General features: G+C 39.0%; 1 pseudogene; it reads left to right on the forward strand.

Annotated features, from left to right (window-relative positions):
* Positions 1 to 244: 244 nt before the first annotated feature.
* LOC102475768 (transcription elongation factor A protein-like 8) lies at positions 245 to 591 on the forward strand (annotated as a pseudogene).
* Positions 592 to 16,284: the final 15,693 nt, after the last annotated feature.

The following is a 16,284-nucleotide window of genomic DNA, read 5'->3' on the forward strand; positions in this document are numbered from 1 at the left end:
CAGATAAAATCATTTTCAGTTAAGTGAAACTAAAAGAATTTACCAACACTGTACCCACTCGTCAAGAAATACTGAAGGGAGCTATCTATTGCTGAAAGAGAAAAGTGCCCCGGATCCCTTCAGCACTCTGGGTCTTTTGGGCATGACATAAATCAAAGTGAGGGAAGAGGGAAGAAAAATTCCCTGGATTCCTGCAGGATTAATTTATTTGAAAAGGAAATAATAAAAAATATTCAACATACAAAAATCTTGTGAAGAAGGTGAAGGAAAACCACAGAATATGCCAAAGATAGAAGAAGACCACCTTTTGGAAAATGTACCACAAGAAACAGAAGGAAGCCCTCAGCCTTCTAAAGAAGGTGTAAACCAGAAAGCAGAAGGAAACCTTAGAGCAGGGCCAACTCAGCCCAGCCAGGGATTGAAAGAGGACACTCCCTTTAGGTATTTGGACCCTGAAAAAATGATAGGAGGAGTAGACAAGTTGAAATGGCTAAGGGAAGAGACAAAAAGAGTAAGAAACAAGTTCATAAAGATGTATTGGAAGCAAGACAGTCATGCAGCCAAACTTATCCAGTGTGCTTTAGGCTTTGAGTTCCTTTTTGTCTGATACTGAAGTCTGGCCTCTGTTTTCTTTCTGTTAGCATTTTATGATGTATCTTTGACCTTAATTTTACTTGTAATCACCCACTGGAATTTTGTTTTAGGTAGTTTACTTCTTACCAGCAACTTGTTGGATTTGGCCCCTTTTCCAGGTCTGTTTTATGAGGGAAGTTTCACACATCTTCATGGAAATATGTTCATTATATAATGTAATGTAAAACATAATAGATAATAAAGCAGCACATTTAGTATCAGCTCACATATGTGGATAAAATTCCAAATTGTGTCTACATGCATACATATTTCAAAAACAACCATGCTTAATTTCCATGTGGTTTGAAGGTTTTTTTTTTTACTTTCCACTTATATGTATTGTTTAATGAACACATGTCACACACACAAAGGGTTTTTATAGGAATTAAAAGTAAAATAATTTCCAACCAGCTTATAAGGACAATGGTGGCACCTAAATTCTTGGTGAAAGAACTGTGAAAAAGAACCGTAGACCTCAAATTACCTCTGACTCTCTTAGTAAGAAGAATAAAACTGGTAATTATTACAGTTAAAAAAAAAGTACTGAATGGAGTACTATATCAGGGAAACTAAAGAAGAACAAATAGAAATAAGAGAACAAGAATAAAACAAACAGTGGCTAACAAAATGACAGGGTTAAGTTCACAAATATCAACAATAATATTGAATGCTAATGGATTAAATTCTCTAATTAAAAAACACATATTGGCTGAGTGGATAAAAAAATCAGTATCCATCTATATGCTGCTTGTAAGAAACATCTGGGACCAGCAGTTGGCATAATGACTATGTCACTGGACTACCATGTAATTGACAGTGGTTTGAATCCCAGACCTGGTGGCTTAAACTCACTCCGGGTGCATGTGCATATGTGCCCCAAATCCTGAGAGGAGAATAGAGGAAAAGGGACTGTGGCATGACCATCTCCCCTGGGAGGTGATTTCTCACTTTCTGTCTCTCTCTGTATCTTTTTGCTAGTGCATGCGCCTATAGCAAAAACCTCTTAAAAAAAAAGAGAAAAAAAAAAGAAGAAAAGAAACACATCTCAATGATAAAGACATACGTACATAGACTAACAGTAAAGGGCTGGATAAAGATATTCCATACAAATGGAAACCAAAAAAAGCCTGGAGTCACGATACTGGTATCAGACAAAACAGACTTCTACAAAAGCTGTAAGAAGAAAAGAAGGACACTATGTAGTACTAAAATAGCTAGTTCATCAAGAAGGTACAACACTTACAAATATCTACACATCCAACACTGGGGCACCTAGATACATGAAAGAGAGATTGCTAAATCTAAAGGGAGAGAGAGACTGCAACACAATTATGGTTGGGGATCTCAACACCCTCTGTCTCCTCTGAACAAATCATCTAGACAAAAAATAAACAAAAATATACAAGATCTAAATGCTAACAAATCAAATGGACTTAACAGACATCTATAGAATATTTCATCCAACAAACAAATAAGTACACATATTCCTTACCCCACATAGACTGTTTTCAAAGATCGACCACATGTTAGGGCACAAAAGACTTTACAAAATAAATGTATAGATGCTATATCCAGTATCTTTTCTGACCACAATAGAATCAAACTTGAAATCAATTACAGAATGCACACTTGAAAATACACAAACACATGGAAATTAAACAAATTATTTCCAATGACTTCATAAACACTGAAAAAATTAAGACTAAAATTAAAAGATTCATGGAAACCAATGATAACAAACAAATGAGATTTTATAACCTAAGAAACACAGTGAGAGCAGTCATAAGAAGGACATTCATAGCAATTAGTGTACACAATAAAAAACTAGAAAGCTGGCAAATAAACAATCTAATGACACATCTTAGGAAATTGGAAAGATAACAACAACAAAAATATACCAGGAGAAAAGAACTAATAAATATTATAGCAGAAAAAAAAATGAAATAGAGAATAAAAGAACCATACAGAAAACAAATGAAACCAAGAAGATAAAATTTACAAACTGTCAGCTAGACTAATCAAGAAGAACAGAGAAAGGAATCAGAAAAATCAAATTAGTAATGGAATAGGTATATTACTACAGACAACAGAGATACAAAACATCATTAGAGAATACTATGAGTGATTATACACCAACAAACAAGAAAACCTAGGCAAAATGGACAAATTTCTGGACACATATAATTAACAATTATTGAACCAAGAAGAAATAGAAAGCCCAAATAGACCCATAACAAGCAATGTGATTAAATCAATAATAGTCTCCCAACAGAAAAGTCCAGGTCCTGATGACTTTTCTTCTGAATCCTACAAAACTTTTAATGAAGGACTAACCCCAATTCTCCTCAAACTATTTCTAAATATACAAAAGGAAGTGACTCTCTCATATTCAATCTATAAAGACTTCATCATCCTCATCCCCAAAACAGATAAGAACGTAACAAAACTTCAGACCAATATCCCTGATGAATACAGATGCAAAAATTCTCAGCAAGATACAAGAAAATCATAACCAACAACATATTAAAAAGATTATACACTATGACCAGGTAAGCTTTATTCCAGAGATGCAAGGATGATTCAACATATGCAAAACAATAAATTTAACACATCACATTAACAGAAGGAAAGATGAAAAACTATATGATCATATCAATTGATGCAGAAAAATATTTGATAAAATACAACATCCCTTCATAATTAAGACTCTCAGTAGAATCAGCATAGAAGGAACATTCCTCAACATAATAAGAGCCATATAAGGCAAACCCTTACCTAACATCATACTGAATGGGGAAAGCAAAAAGCTTTTCCACTAAAAACTGGAACAAGACAAGGCTGCCCACTTTTTCCTCTCCTTTCCAATATAGTACTGGTAGTCCTAGCCAATGGAATCAGTCAAGAGATTAAAACAAAAGAAATTCAAATAGAAAAAGAAGAAGTGAAATTATCTCTGTGGTTAAGATGATTATATATATATAGAAAGTTCATAAGAATCCACCAAAAACTCCTGGACATGATAAATGAATACACTAAAGTGGCAGGATACAAAGTCAACGTATACAAATCTATAGCCTTTTTATATACCAACATTTCTACTGAGGTAGAAATGGAGAAAGCAATCCCATTTACAATAGCCACTTTAAATATATAAGTTACCTATTAATAAACCCAATAAAATAAGTGAAAGACCTCTATAAGGAAAACTATAAAAAACTGAAAAAATAAAATGGTACAAAAAATTGGAAAGACATCCCATGTTCCTGCATTAGAAGAATTAATATAGTCAAAATGCCATCCTACCCAAACTGATTTACAAAGTCAATACAATTCCAATCAACCAGAGATGATCTTCACAGAAATTAAAAAAAAAAAAAAAAAAAGATAGGATCAGCAGATGTTGTAAAGGTTATGTCGCTGGACTCCCATGTAGTAGAATACAGTTCAAGTTCTGGACACTGCAACTTAAAACTCATGCTGTGCTCACACCATGTGCATGTGTGTGTGTGCCCAAGATCCCAAGAGAAGAATGGAGAAGAAAAGATTGCAGTGTGTCCATTCCCATAGGGGTGATTTCTTGCTTTCTGTCTCACTGTCTCTCTGCATCTCTCCAGCGAGCACACACACCCTATAGCAAAAAATCTCTCTCCCTAAAAAAACTAAAAAGAAAGAAAAGAAAAAAACAATGATAAAATTTGTCTGGACCAATAAAAGGCCTCATATCACCAAAGAAATATTATGCAAAAGAATAAAGTAGGGTGCATCTCATTTTCTGATCTGAAAATATATTACAAAGCTGTGATAATCCCAACAGGATGGGACTGACACTTATACAGCCAGGTAGACCAGTAGGACAGTGTAGAGAAGCTAGGAATAAGTTCTGAAACAAATAGCCAACTGATTTTTGACAAAAGACACCAATCAATCGAGTGAAGAAAAGAAAAAATCTTTTTAGCAAATAGTGCTGGAAAAACTGGGTATCTACCAGCAGAAAAATGAAACTGGACCCCCCATTTCTCACCATTAACAGAAATCAATTCAAATGGATCAAAGATCTAAATATAAAACCTCAAACTAAAATTACTGGTGCATAGGGGAAACTCTTGGGAGACATTGGAGTAGACAAAGACTTCTTGAATAAGACACCCAAAGCACAGGCAATTATCCTGAAAATAGACAAATGCAACTACATCCGGCTAATAAGCTTCTGCACAGCTTCTAACATAATTAGAATGAGGAGACAACCCTGAGTGGGAAAATATATTTGCAAACTATGCTTCCCGTAAGGGAACTCAAGCAGTTTACCCACAAAAAAAATTAATCAGTATGGGACCAGAAGTTGACGTAATGACTGTGTCTCTGGACTCTCATGCAGTTGACCATGGTTCAAGTCCCAGACCCGGTGGCTTAAACTCACACTGGGTGTATGTGCATGCATGCCCAGGATCCTGAGAGGAGAATGGAGGAAAAGGGATTGCGGCATGACCATCCACCCGGGGTGTGATTTCTCGCTTTCTGTTTCTCCGTCTCTTTGTGTCTTTCTCGTGAGTGCACATGCCCTATAGCAAAAACCTCTCAAATGAATTAACCAGTACAATGAAAAGACGGGCACAAGAGCTGAATAGACAACCCTCCAAGGAAGATATACAAATGGCTAAAAAGACTAGGAAAACAAGCTCTATATCTCTTACCACAAGGGAAATTCAAACCAAAACCACAATGAGATATCACTTAATCAGAGACAGAATAGCTAAGATTTTAAAAAATAAAAGAATGTTAAGTGCTGGCAAGGCTGTGGTGAAAGAGAACCCTCCTATGCTGTTGGTGGGAATGTAAATTAATACAACAATCCTGGACAACAACATGGAGGTTCCTCAGAAACCTACAAATAGAACTACTGTAATTCTACTCTTAGGTATCTACCCAAACAAAAGGAAAACACTCAGCTGGAGAAACACTCGCACTTCTGTGTTTATTGCAGCATTATTCACAATTGCTAAAATATGGCACCAACCCAAATGTCCAAGAACAGACAAGTGAGTTGAAAAAATTTGGCACGTGTAATCAATGGAATACTACTGAGCCTTAAAAAAAATTAATTAATTAAAAAAATAAAACAAGACTCTGATATTTGATAAAAGTGGACAAATAATGGAAAATGTAACGTTAGGTGAAGCGAGTCAGACTATGAGCGACAGACAGTGTATGTGTCCACTTAATATATAATGAATATCTGCAGTCTATGAAAGAAACTGAAAGATTGTAAGGTATAATAACAGCAGGGAAGGTGACTGTAGGTACCGCAGACAGTATAGGAGGCAACTGGCAATAAGTGATGGGTAACAGTGAGTGGGAGGGAGAGGATCAAGGAAAAAATTAAACAAACATTTAATAGACACAAAAATGAAAAGCCAACTGTTGATAATATGCATGGTAATATCTATGACTTGACTAGTATGCACTGTATTCATGCTGGTTAAAAAAAAAAATCATGTTCTGGGACCAGCAGTTAGCATAATGGCTATGTCACTGAACTCCCATGTAGTAGACCGCAGTTGGAGTCCCCGACACAGTGGCTTAAACTCACACTGGGTGAGTGTGCATGTGTGCCCATGATCCAGAGAAGAAAATGGAGGAAGAAGGAATGCAGCATAGCCATCCCCCCTGGGGGGTGATTTCTTGCTTTCTGTCTCTCTGTCTCTCTCTGTCTTTCTGGTGAGCGCACGTGCCCTATAGCAAAAACTTCTCCAAAAAAAAAAAAAAGTTGTACACTATAAAGGTGTACCATGACTAACTATAAATAAAAATATAAATAAATAGATAAATAAATAAATAATATTTATAAACTCATCAGAAAGAAAGATAACTCACAAGCTCATCATAAATGTAATTTTGTGTGTGTGTGTATGTATATATCTATAGTGATATTTATTGAAGTGTTTCCCAAACTAGCCATTTGCTAGAATCAACTGAGCAGTTTATAAAAGACATATTTTTCCTTACTCAATATCTGCTGAAAATTTATAGAATAGTAAACAGTAAAATACAAGTAAACTAAGCAAACTTAAAAAACAAGCCATGCTTAGCCATCCAAGAATGAATTTGAGCTATAAAATTGTGAAGTCCTCATAGAAGATGGTTAATGATAGGTCCTCATGACAAAATATAGTGAAAAGATGAGACTATTTTTATAGGAAATACACTGATAATAAACAGGTTTAAAGATCACGTCCAAATCATTGGGATCATAGGCATTGAGGCATAGAGTGGTGTCTTAGTGAGGCTCAGTAATAATAGTGTCTGCAACAGATATGAGAATGGGACACTCTGGAGAGAGCATGTGAGACTTGTCAGTGGTTTAGATAAACACCCTGGGAACTATGGTTGGTTCAAAGGCTCAGTGGGTGGACACATGGAAGAAGTTCAACGGAAGATGTCAGAAATGGTCCTGCAGTGTGATGTAATACAGTACCTAATCCAGTGTTGGTGACATTAAACCTTCTTGGAAGATGTGACAACTAAGGTAAGATACAAATGACTTGCTGAAATTATTCAAGGGAGAGATCTGGAAAGGAAGAAGAGTATTTAAGGTCAAAAGATGGCAGGTTCTGCAAGGAAACTCATAGAGACTATTCTGAGAAAACAGCAAGAAATCTATGAACATTCGCATTAGAATCTAAACAGAAAAATGAAACAATTATTTGTTTTGTTTTGTTTTGTTTTTCGAGCCACATGGTTGTTCATGTTCCATCTCTGCCCCGGTGGCTTGAAAAGCACTCCAGGAGCATGTGTACCACGATCCCGACAGAACGGAGAGATGGACAAGAAAGGCTCGAGGCATGACCACACCATCAGGCAAGAAAACAGTACAATATCCACTTCGCTAAATTCAGCAAGTTTACATAAAAGACTAAACAATTTAAGGAACATAGTATGTTCAGGTATGACAAACTGGAAAGTTTATTATATTGGGAAATTTTTAAATCAACCCTTTTTTTTTTTTTTTTGGAGAGGTTTTTCGCTATAGGGTGTGTGCACTCGCCAGACAGACAGAGAGAGACAGAGAGACAGAAAGCGAGAAATCACCCCCCAGGGGGGATGACCACACCTCAATCCCTTCTACTCCGTTCTCCTCTCGGGATCTTGGGCACGCATGCACACGCGCCTGGCGTGAGTTTTAAGCCACCGGGTCCAGGACGTGAACCGCGGTGGACTACGTGGGAGTCCAGCAACATAGCCATTACGCTAACCGCTGGTTCCCCAAATCAACACTTTTTTTATGTAGTGAAATGTTATGTTCACCCTGAGAATAAATGTTATGGAATATGTGTAAAATAATTTCCTCACTGGAGACAGTTATTTCTAGGCATAAAATGATCCAATTCTGTATGCACATAACTATATTTTTTCTTTGTCTATTTTATGTGATTTTTTATATTAGTAAGTATTATCCTTATATTTGACACTACTAATAATTAAAATGTAACTTGAGAAAACAGACTGAAGGACAGTTTTTCCTTTAATGTGTTTAAATAAATGCATTTACAGCTCATTTCCATGCTGGGATTTTATGATTTGCATAAGTATTTGTCAGTCGTTTTGAAATTACATATCAATACACTTTTTAGCTTATGGCTTCATTATATTTTTCCAGTGAAGTTTAATATTTTCAATTCTTTTTCCTTTCAGTTCGTGGTATTCATAAATTTATGTAAGCTCTGGTACATCTTTTTATGTTTCAGAGAAGGTCATGTTATTTGAAAAGAGCTATGGCTTTGGAGATAGAGAGACATGGGTTATTTTTCTGTCTGCCTCTTAGTGGATAATTTGAGAGAATAATGACTAAGCTATATCAGCTTTAGTTTCCTAAACTTTTATATGGAAATAGTTTACTTCCCCTAAAGTAATCTGGAGCATTAGTCCTGAATTTAAAAATTATACATCCACTTGAGTTGAACTTTGAGGAAGAGAACCTGCAGAAATAAAAACTGATAGATCATAAGCATGTACAAATGTGCTCGTTTCTAAATTTTTAAGTAAAAAAAAAAATAGAAAAATATAAAGGTAGTGGATGTCTGAAATCTACACTGTATCTCTATCATAGGTTCATAAAAGAAGACACTTTGCCATTAAATGCAATTAGTCTTATAATCATGGGTGTGGAAGGATATACAAAATATAAGAAGGTGAAAATAATAAAAGAGGCCATTGTCAAATAGTCATCCATAGGAACAACGAAAGAAATGAATGCACCTGTACTGGGGCACACAGGTGGAGACAGCAGGGCCTGCACCTGTACTGAGGGCACACATGGGTGGAGACAGAAGGGCCTGCACCTGTACTGGGGCACACAAGGGTGGAGACAGCAGGACCTGCATCTGTACTAGGGCACACAGGTGGACGGCACACACGGGTGGAGACAGCAGGACCTGCACCTGTACTGGGGCACACAGGTGGAGACAGCAGGGCCTGCACCTGTACTGGGGCACACACGGGTGGAGACAGCAGCGCCTGCACCTGTACTGGGACACATTCGGGTGGAGACAGCAGGGCCTGCACCTGTACTGGGGCACACACGGGTGGAGACAGCAGCGCCTGCACCTGTACTGGGACACATTCGGGTGGAGACAGCAGGGCCTGCACCTGTACTGGGGCACACACAGGTGGAGACAGCAGGGCCTGCACCTGTACTGGGGCACACACAGGTGGAGACAGCAGGGCCTGCACCTGTACTAGGGCACACAGGTGGAGACATCAGGGCCTGGGAGCCAGGGTCAGGAGACAGCAGAGCCTGGGAGCCAGGGTCAGGAGGGCCAAAGAGGTCGCAGCCGTCAGTACGTGTCGTGACGGTCATACCCAGGGCTGGGAGGAGACAGCTTCTTTTAGGAGTGGAGGGACAGGAAGGAAGTGTGAAATCCATTGCTCCAGGGCACTAGCTCCTGAACATACAGATCACATGCCCAAGAGCATTTAAACACATTGGGTATCATCACATAATTTGTATTCGCTTTTGAAATTTATGAGAGATGATGTTACTAAAAATTTAAAAACCACCCTGCAACCTTCTATCAGATTTAAGCACGTAATAATTTCATAGCTATCAAGAATCATGAATGACACGGTGGTTCTACAAATTGTTTTGACCTGTTTTGTGAAAACGCTGCTCTTTTTTTCTGAATTTCCTACAGAGTGGTAAATATATTATACTCTGATTCAGTTCATGGGTGTAAGTCCAAGAGCCCCTGTCAGAGAGTGAGCTCTCAGGACTGAGAGAACCGTCAGGGAGGAGACCAAGTGCAGGTGACCTGCGTCCTAGTCTAGATAGCGAGCTTGCTAAATGTTCCACTTGCATTTTTGTATTTTTCATAATTTAATGAGTAAAATGCTATTAATGCCCTTTATTTTCCTTAAGTGTCCTTTCAATTCTAGTATTTTTCTACTGCCAGGATGCATTTTTTTTTTTTTTTGGAGAGGTTTTTGCTATAGGGCACATGCTCTCACCAGACAGATGGAAAGAGACATAGAGACAGAAAGTGAGAAATCACCCCCCAGTGGGGATGGCCACACCACAATCCCTTCTCCTCCATTCTCCTCTTGGTATCTTGGGCACGCACGCACACGCGCCCGGTGTGAGTTTTAAGCCACCGGGTCTGGGACGCGAACCACGGTCGACTACATGGGAGTCCAGCAACACAGAGTGGTAAATATATTATACTCTGATTCAGTTCATGGGTGTAAGTCCAAGAGCCCCTGTCAGAGAGTGAGCTCTCAGGACTGAGAGAACCGTCAGGGAGGAGACCAAGTGCAGGTGACCTGCGTCCTAGTCTAGATAGCGAGCTTGCTAAATGTTCCACTTGCATTTTTGTATTTTTCATAATTTAATGAGTAAAATGCTATTAATGCCCTTTATTTTCCTTAAGTGTCCTTTCAATTCTAGTATTTTTCTACTGCCAGGATGCATTTTTTTTTTTTTTTGGAGAGGTTTTTGCTATAGGGCACATGCTCTCACCAGACAGATGGAAAGAGACATAGAGACAGAAAGTGAGAAATCACCCCCCAGTGGGGATGGCCACACCACAATCCCTTCTCCTCCATTCTCCTCTTGGTATCTTGGGCACGCACGCACACGCGCCCGGTGTGAGTTTTAAGCCACCGGGTCTGGGACGCGAACCACGGTCGACTACATGGGAGTCCAGCAACATAGCCATTACGCTAACTGCTATTCCCAGGATGCATTTTTTTAAAGATATTTTCTGACCCCCAAATGTGCAAACATAGGAATCTTGGAAATACATCCTGTTTCTACAACCTAAAGTTCAACCACAGATTCTGAGATGGTCACTAAAATGCTGTATGTTTGGGGCCAGCAGGTGGTGTGGTGATTAAAGTGCTGGACACTCCCACATGGCTGACCACAGTTTGAGTCCTGGACCTGGTGGCTTGCTTTCTCACTCCCCCGCCCCCCATGTATGTCTCTGTCTGATCAAATTGAAATGAATGAATGAATAAATATTTTTTAAATGCTATATGTCATTTAGGCTAATCAAGCCCGGAGAAAGGACTGGGGTTGGAGGATGGGTAAACTGGAAGGTGAGAGCGAATTTTCTGAGCTATGATGGTAACATATCTGGAGACAGATGTGTTAGCACAAACCAAAGCATTTACACAAAATTATAACAGCCCCTGCCACAACAACTGTTGCTAAGGGGATGCAGGAGCGCTGTTCTTGTCTAGGGACTGGCAAGGCACCTCACATGACTGTCCTGTGTGGAATCAGAATGGAACAGTCACCTGGCTGTTGTCTCTGTGACCTAACGTCAGGTAAGTTTTAAACGTTTTAATTGTAAGCTGAATTCTTCAGAAACACATTTCTCATAAACACTGCTACATCTTCACTTAAAAGTATTTTTAATAATCTTTAATTTTAGGACATTTTCACTAACTGGCTAAAATGACTAAAAATATTACACTGGACTTTCAAACTCTCAAGGCAGCTTTTGATCCTATTTTGATCAATTTGGTTGTCTCAGCTGCTGTAACAGAGTACGTTAGGCCAGTGACTGGTGAGCCTTGGAGATTTATTTCCCACAGTTCTAAAGGCTGGAAAGTCCACAACCAGTGCCTCTCGCTATATTCTCACAAGACCTCTCCTCTGCTCTTGTGTGAAGAGGGAGTGAGCTCTGGTGTCTCATCACCTCTTATAAAAACCCCTGTTCTGTTACATCAGGGCCACATTCTTATGCCCTTGTTTAACCTTAATTTCCCTTTTATGCTCCTATTTCCAAACATACACTGAGTGCAGGGGCTTATTTCAACATACAAACTTTTGGGGTCAGGGGGTTACAATTCAGTCCATGAAAGCTCTATAATGATATATTTATACTATACGCATTTCTCAAAATTTAGTGAAAAATTGAGAAATACCTAATTTGGATAAATAATTTGAAAATTCTTTTTCTTCTTGAAGAAATACTTATTTGCTATTATTATTATTTTAATTTGCTAAAGGGCATGCATTCTCATAGGAGAGAGAAAGAGAGAGACAGAGAGAGAAAGGGAACGTGAGAAAACAAGTTGCCAGGTTCAAGACATGAACAGTGGTCAACCAGCACCTTAACCACCATACCACCTGCTGGCCCACACTGAAAATTCTTAAGTAAAGAAAATCGGGCCCAAATCCTGTGAAATTTATCTGTGTTTTAGTTTTTTTTCTATGCTAATGACAGAGATACCTGAATCTGTGCAATTTAGCTTATGGTTTGGAGGTCTAAGGTAAGAGGTCATGTCTGATGAGGGTCTTTTTGTTGATGGGGTCTCCCTACAAGGTCCTGAGCCAGCATAAGACGTCACATGGCAAGAAGAACGTGTATGTACCTGTGCCCATGCTTGTGAGTCTGTCTCGCTTCCTCTCCTTATAAGCCCCCAGGATTTAATCTTGGGGGCCCTTGATGACTATATCTAATCCTGGTTACCTCCCAAATGCCCCACCTTTCAAGGGCACAATCAGACTCCTCCCTCCATAGCAGCCATTGCAATGGCTCACCGAACTTCAGCACGAACATCGCAGGCTCATGCCTAAACAATAGCTCTGTGTGATATACTCTGTTTAATGGCATTACAATTTTCAGAAGAAAAAAAATGAAAGCTTAGCACAATTTATTAATTCACCTTTTAACATGGGTGAATCACTCACCATAAAAAAGTGCCAAGCAAGTAAATTTAGAATCAAATGGCAAAGCAATGGCATATCATAGGCTGGCTGGGCTCAAAAAAGGGTCTCCCGTGATTTTGGAGTAAAGAAGCCAAGGGCTACTTGAATTAAGCAGTAGTCGTGAGAAGAGTGAAACTCTATTACGTTGATTTTCTGCACAGGAAAGAGCAATGGTCCAGAAGAGACAAACTGAGATCAAGAAAAGCTGCACTTACACCCAACTGAAAGCAAATGTAATGAACAGCTGTAATAAGAATTCGGGCCCCAACAATTTCTTAGATAAAACTTACACTCGCTGATTTTTTCCAACTCTTTCACTGTAGTATTTTCCTGTGTAAAATCAAAAACTCAAATTTTCTTGTTTGTATTTCATTTAAAAATTCTGTTTTTTAAATGCTTTTTTTAGTTTTTAAAATTTATTTTCATTTAATCATTGTACATCCTTACAGGGTACATAATGTTTTATTTCCCAGCATGAATACAGTGCGTATCAACTTAGTCCCAGATATTACCATACACATTACCATTTTAGGGCCAGCTACATGGAACAGCAGCAATGCTTTGCTCAAGATTGGTTGATCTCACAGGGTGATGATGACTCAAATCCCCAGTTCAGCAGTCTGAAACAAGTCAGGCACATGGGTGAGTGCCCGTGGTCTGATGGGCTAGTGGACTGGAGGAAGGGAATCGTGATATGACCAGACTGGATGGGGATGATTCTCTCTCTTTCTCTCTCTCCTGCTCTTACACATGCTATTATGAATTTAAAAGTTGTATTGTAAGAGAAAGAACAAATGAGAAGACTGGATTTTCTACTTGTGATGCTTGATTTTAGACATTCGATAACTCTTTCATAATTTTGTTAGAGGTAGTCTAACTATAAATTTGTAGGAGTTAATGAATCCAGGAAAGTGCCTATGAGGAGCTCACAGTTTCATGACATTCTAACATGACACTCTCCAAGAACACAGACCTTATTCCTGCCAAGTTTGCAGCCATCAGCGTGTCGTTTCACTGGGAGGTCTGCTGGTTCTCCCTCAGCACAGCAGATTCAGACAGACCTTTGTGTGTTTTTGTCTGTCTTTAATGACTGCCACCATATTTCCTGCTGCTGCTTCTCCTTGAATTCTTGACATTAGTTCCTGGTCTGCAGCATCCTCAGATCATGAGTCATTTAAAGGAAACTTTATTTCCTTAGAAATTCCCTGGGAGATGCTCACCTGAATTGTATCTATGTTGTTTGTACTATCTGTTGTGTCTGTGTTTCCTGCTCCTAGAGACTGATCAAAGACCACCTGTCAGAAAGCAAAGCAGAACAGGAAAAGCATCATGGGATCAGCTTCTTAGAAATGCCTGGCAGGCCTCCTGGGGAGGGCGACCTCCTGATGACTCTGGGAACACATTTTACTCTGTACTCTACTCATGACCCCCACATTGTGTGCAGAGCTGGTCATTACTACATGGTCTCACTCCGGTCCCCTTCAACCATTTTCCTCCTGAGCATTTCACTCTGATGGGACTTCCATGTCCTCGGATCTATCAGCAGATCCTGGACACCTCTGATAAGGAAGGAAAGCTTGTTTAGAAACAGGCCTCCCTTGGTTCTTTGCAGGAGCATTCACACGGGCATGATCCCTTCTCAGTGCTTGGAAGCATTCTGAATGTCCCTCGTCACGCCAGACTTTCTTTACCTAAAGGAGGTGTTTTAGATCCATTCCCATGTCACTTCACTATTACTCATTCATTCTTGTTCTTAGAAGTGATATTACCATATTACTCCTCACTGTCCTCCATGAAAGCAGCTGACCTGCCAAAGTGGTGTAGGTAGTAGGTCACTTCTCTGCATACTGGAACAAGGTTGGAGGACCAGAGGTTCTGATCTCGGTTTGACCTGACATACTTAGAATCCTGGCTGACTGGAAGGCTGGGGTGTGGAGTCACAGTTTGGTGGGGTCAAATGGAGGGTGTCCACTCTCATGAAAGAAATAAAATAAAACAAAAGAGAAGCTGATCATCTTTTAAAGAATAATTATTTAATCTTATTAACTATTATTATTATTGTTATTTATTTTAAATCTGCTAAAGGGCACGTGTGCTCACCAGAGAGAGACAGAGAGAGCAAGCCACGAGGTCCAGGACTCAAATTGTGGTCAAACATCTGGAAGTCTAATACCTTAACTGCCATGCCATCTGTTGGCCCTGAAGATGACCACTTTTAATCTCCATTTTAGCTCCCTTCTTTTGGCTCTTATTGTCAGAAGACTCACTTCTACACAATTCCACAGGCTTCTCTCCATTTCCTTTTTCATTAAGCATGATAGCTCGATTTCAGGGTTTATCTTATTCAGGCCCCCATGAAGTAGGTTTATAATACTGACCACTATATCTGATTTATCTTTCTGTCCTTGTTTGACTTCTAGTGCTTTGACTTTCTTACTCAGCTGTAAGATTTAGGCACCTTGTAGAAAATAATAAAAGTCGTGCAGGTGTATGTTCTCAGAAATGCTTACTTCACACCTAATTTCCAGATCTGTATTCTTACTGGGAGCTTACCTCCTTGGGACAAATTCAATTCAGTTAAATTAAGCATAAGATTAACTCCATTATCCCTCAATGAAAAAAATTCTTCACTTACAATCTTTGTTTAAGGAGATGGCACATGTGGTATGTGTGTGTGTATGTGTGTGTGTGTGTGTGTGTGTGTGTGTGTGTGGTGTGTCAAAGAAAAAAAAGAGAGATTCCCTTGATTTTCTGTGAAATCTGTCAGCCTGTTTGGTGAGTATGTTTTAATTCTTAAAAAGATTCATGTCATTAACCAGAAGTGACTGAAATGCTAAGATATATTCAGAGGATATACAGTTGGTGACAATCCAGCCTAAGCTATTTGTTTTTATTTTATTTGTATTAAAAATATATCCATAGACTTCTGGTAAGAAACTTAGAAATAGTGCTCTTGCCCAATAATCAGTTAAAGTTGAACAAACGGTAAAAATCACAACTCTGCTTAAACCCACCAGAGAAAGGAGATCACAGAAACCTCCAATTCCTGCCTCTAAAACTGGAGAAAAAATAGGAGGATGCAGAGAATTACTACTTACCAGCACAGAAATCAATGAGCAGAAATCTCCTAGGAACCAATGCCAGGGTACAAATTAAACAGTAAGATAGTACTACATATTTTACTCTTACGATGGCCCACATACAGAACACAACTCCAAATGCCGACGAGGATGTGAGGCAATCGGAACTCTCGTTACTCCTCGCGGCAGTGCAACACAGTAAGACACTTTGGAAGAGGGTTTGGCGGTTTCATATAAAACTAAACACACTCTTACCATAGGACCCAATAATTCTGCTCCTTGATATTTATTCAAATGTACTGGATGCTATGTCCACATAAAAACCTGCACAGAGATGTTTCCAGTAGCTTTATTTATAAT

The sequence above is a fragment of the Tupaia chinensis genome, unplaced genomic scaffold (assembly GCF_000334495.1).
Source record: "Tupaia chinensis unplaced genomic scaffold, TupChi_1.0 Scaffold000206_1, whole genome shotgun sequence".
Lineage (NCBI taxonomy): Eukaryota > Metazoa > Chordata > Mammalia > Scandentia > Tupaiidae > Tupaia > Tupaia belangeri.